At 35.6% G+C, this 4,766-nt stretch overlaps 1 non-coding gene across 1 annotated transcript; it reads right to left on the bottom strand.

The window, feature by feature from the left end:
* Positions 1-4,139: 4,139 nt before the first annotated feature.
* On the bottom strand, positions 4,140-4,246 carry LOC140885836 (small nucleolar RNA R71). Its single transcript, XR_012151250.1, has one exon. It is a non-coding gene; the product is annotated as a small nucleolar RNA R71 (small nucleolar RNA).
* Between the last annotated feature and the right edge of the window lie 520 nt (positions 4,247-4,766).

Genomic DNA, 4,766 nt, shown 5'->3' with positions numbered 1-4,766 from the left:
CAGGTTGCATCATCCCTCTAGACTAATAAAATTTAGTTCATAATCAAAAACAAATAAAACCAAATCATGTTCATGAAACTAGACATAAAATAATTAATATAAATTCAAAAGAAAGAAAACAAATCCGTAGTCGGTCTTTCGTGTCCGATCGATCGATCTTCGTATTTGTTCTTCAAGTTCTTCTCCTCCAAAATCACGTTCAATCTCTCCAATTCTTGTGTTGTATTGTGGCGGCTAGCCCTTTTCCTTTGTAGGCTGAAAAAATCCTATTTATATGCCCCTAAACTTGTCCAGAATAAGCGCAAAAGAATCACAAAGTTTCCTTCTCAAAACAAACTTCAAAATTCTCAAGATCGCGGCTGCGCGGGCACTCAGATGGATAGGGGAGCCCGCACATAGCCTTTTGAATTTTTTTAAATTTTTTGTACAGCTTAACATGCGCGGGCGCGCGTACGGACATGGGCGATTGCGCATGGATCTCAGATTTCTACTGCGCGGAAAATTTCAAAAAATCATATCTCAAAATCTAAGCGTCATATCGAGCTGAAATTTTGACAGCAGCTTTAAAACATCCTAAATTTATTATGAACGGTGCAGATCGGATTTGGATGTCTCAAACATTCCCAGTAATTTTTTGAAGTTGATGCTCCATATTTCATCCTTCCGCTTCTTCTTCTTACTTTTCTTCTAATCCTTACAACTCACAAAAACATCAACTAACACGCATAAAATCTGCTCGATACATCACAAAAACCAAATCAAAACACATATAAATTAAGTGCATAAATTGCACTTATCACGTTTGTAGGAGGCAAGGCAATTATGAGGAGTTTATGGAGCATAAAAAGGACAAAAAATAGTGATGAAAGTGAAATAAATGAGAAAAGGAAAGTTGGAGAAAAACAAAGACAGCAAAAGAGGTGCACCCACGCAGAACAATAGTGACCTTGCACTATTGTCTCTTGAAGAAACAATGAAGTCAGTAAGAGAGGTGCACCCACGCAGAAATTTTTGCCACTACACCATCTGTGCGAGATTTTAAAAATAAAAGGTAGCCAGAACAGTGCACCCACATAGTTTATCGCGCCCTTGCACCTTTGCACACTTTTGAAACGCTGAAATCAGAAGAACAAGTGCAGCTGCATAGGTTTTGGCGTGGCGATGACATTTAAATAAGGAATTTTAAGAATCTTGGACTTTGAAGATTTAAAATGAGATTTGTTATCATCTAGAGAGGGAGACACACGTTTAGAATAGATTTTTGGGGTGAGAGCGGCGGCTAGGTGTCAAGAGAGAACGAGAGGAAAAAAGAGATAAAAATATTGAAGGTTGGAGAACACAACACAGGACGAAGATTTCTTTCATCCCGAAATGGAGACACATCCTGTACATATATTTTTGTTCTTCCTATTCTTCATAATTTTATGGGATGAAATATTTTTATATTTTATGTTATTTTTCATTCCATCATGAACAAATTCGCTCGTCTATAGGGACGATGTAGTGATTCCGGAAACCATGTTTAGGATTTTTGATATTATTATTTGAATTCTTCGTTTTATTATTTGTGTTTTCCTGATTTGATTGTCTTTCAACTCTACTGGCCATAGGTTGATAAATTTATGTGTTTAAATTCATTACCCAGGAGAGGAAATTATAAATAAGACATAGAAAAACACATCGGAAGTTAGGAATTTCCAAACTGGGATCGAAGCTCCGAATTGACATTTTTCCAATCCACCTTGACACTTGGTTTTTGTTGAGTTCGGAAGATCTGAACTGCTCCGGTTCTTCCAAACTGATTGATCACTTGGTGTCTCTACTGCCACATCCTTCTCTTCCACTCTCAAATCTTTGGTGACTTGACCAACTTCATTAACATCTCTAAAAATGATAGCATTTAATTGCTCCTTAGGATTTGTTTTAGTGTTGGTAGAAAACATTCATCTCTGCTGATTATTTATGACACTTTCAAGTTGACCAATTTGCATTTCAAGAGATTTCATAGTGGCACCCGTATTGGTCACATGTGTTTCAAGGTTGTCAAGCCGAGACTCATTTCTATCTAACCTCATAAAAGACTCAGTAACAAAAGTACTCACCAAATCCTCTAACGATGGTTTAACCTCTCCCTTTTAATTGTTGAACCCCGGTGGAGGATTTAACTTTCGGAAGCATCAAATTCTTTATTAAATAAGAGTATTAAAAGTGCAAAAATAAATGGAAAATAAAATTCAAAATACTTTGCCGAAAATGGCCATCCACATAAATAATCAATCTTGTTTTTCCATCAAAACATAATATTGTTTAAACAACTATCATTCATAAAACTCGCACTCATGAATCGCCTGCTGGACCGATGAAGATATCGATATATTCGTTACCTGCACCATTCAAGTATAGTGAGTCTAAAGACTCAACAAGAATAATGCATAAAAAGAATTTTTTAAAACATCAAATGGGAAAATAATTACATATACTTTCATGTAAAACTTAATATACATGCATCTTGATGTAACCATAACATAAAACCTTTAGGGGTGATGAAGTATGTTTTAGGGATTTAGAACAGATTTTTGGGGAGAGAGCGGCGGCTAGGTTTCAAGAGAGAACGAGAGGAACAAAGAGAGAAAAAGATTGAAGGTTGGAGAACACAAACCAAGACAAAGATTGCTTTCATCCAGGAACGGAGACGCATCCTCTACATATATTTTTGTTCTTCCTCTTCTTCATAATTTTATTGGGATGGAATATTTTCAAATTATATTTTATGTTATTTTTCATTCCATCATGAAGTAATTCTCTCGTCTAGAAGAACGATGTAGTGATTCCAGAAACCATGTTTAGGATTTTTGATATTATTATTTGAATTATTCGTTTAATTTATTTGTGTTTTTCTGATTTGATTGCCTTTCAATTCTACTGGCCATAGGTTGATAGATTTATGTGTTTAAATTCATCATTCGGGAGAGGGAATTATAAATAAGACATTGAAAAACACATCGGTAGTGATTATATTGCTGGAAGGTGGATAACGCTATCAAAGCCTTGAATTATTTTATGCCAATCATATTATTTAATATTAGATTGTTAATAGGAATATTGCGATCTATATTAGATAATTAATATCTATCATCACTGGGAAAGGGGATAAATAATAGTTGAATTCTAAGCTAATGAATTGAAGAGTTTATAAATATAAATATCTTAGAAATTAAACATGGTGGAAGGTTGAACGAAGTCACACCTCTAGAATTCTATCAATAATTGTTCGCTGCTAGTAATTTATCTTTTTATTTTATTGAATTATTTTTAGTATTATAAATCTTGAAAATTCGTAGCTTTAAATAGGATTAATTCAGGCTAGTTACATATTTAGTGTAATATTAAATATTCAGTCTTTGTGGGATGACACTCTAATCACCTTTATTAAAACTTGACCCATTCACTTGCGAGCGAATTAAAATACACAACAAGTTTTTGGCGCCGTTGCCGGGGACTAAAGTTTTATTTGATTTATACTGAATTGTTATTAATCGGTTTTAATATTGATTTAGAGCAAATCTTAATTTATTTTAGTCTTGTTTTGATCCCACTCCTTTCTGTGTATGCAGTTTATGCGCAAAATCCAAAGCTAAATCCAAAGCTTCGATTCATTACTCTTTGATCCAGAAATAGAAAGAACTGCACGAGTTTTGAGAAAAGCTAGGAGAGAAGAATTGCGAAGAATGGTTGAGAATCAGAATAACAGAGATAGAGGGGATTCTACTGGCCCTGTACCAATCAGGGATCATTTCGGGCCAGTCATCAATACAAATTATTCATTAATTTCTAGACAGACCATAATTGCAAACAATTTCGAGTTAAAGCCGGCACTGATAAATATGATACAACAGAATCAATTCCGAGCATCGGCAGCTAAAGATCCTAATATACATCTGCGAACATTTCTAGAGATTGCAGATACCATCAAGATTCACGGTGTTGCTGAAGACACCATATGGCTGAGACGGTTCCCTTTCTCTCTTAGGGACAATGCAAGAAGCTGGCTGCAATCTCTGCCTCTAGGAAGAATCACAACATGGGAATACATGGCTTCCAAGTTTCTAACAAAATACTTCCCGCCAGACAAGTCTGCTCAATTTAAAATTGAGATCACCACCTTTCGTCAACAAGACTTAGAGTAGTTGTATGAGGCATGGGAACGCTATAAGGAATTGTTGCGACGATGCCCAACTCACAATTTTAATTGATCACTTGGTGTATACAGTTTATGAGCACTTGCATTTCAAGAGATTTCATAGTGGCACCCATATTTTAACACATTTGTTTCAAGATTGTCAAGCCGAGACTCACTTCTATCTAACCTCTTAGAAGAATCAGTAACAAAAGTACTCACCAAATCCTCTAACTATGGTTTACCCTCTCTTTTTTATTTTTGAACCCCGGTGGAGGATTTAACACATTATTGTTGTTGGCATATGAAAAGTTTTCATGATTGCGCAGCCTAGGATGATAATGATTTGGAGGAGGCTTACCTCAATAGCCATTGAAATTTCTGTTGTTTGCATATTGAACTTGCTCCACGGTTCCTTCTAATTCAACATAATTCATTCCGGTAGCAACTGCTGTAGTCTCGACCTTTTGGTTTCCCTTGTTCATTGCTGCGAGTTGTGAAGAAATAGCGGCCATTTGTGCAGACAATGCTGTGAACTCATCAACTTCATAGATTCCGGCTGGTTTTTTGACTTGTAATTGTTCACTTG

This window comes from Henckelia pumila, chromosome 2, assembly GCF_033568475.1.
Source record: "Henckelia pumila isolate YLH828 chromosome 2, ASM3356847v2, whole genome shotgun sequence".
Taxonomy (NCBI): Eukaryota; Viridiplantae; Streptophyta; class Magnoliopsida; order Lamiales; family Gesneriaceae; genus Henckelia; species Henckelia pumila.
This window is presented reverse-complemented; position numbering and strand designations above follow the sequence as displayed.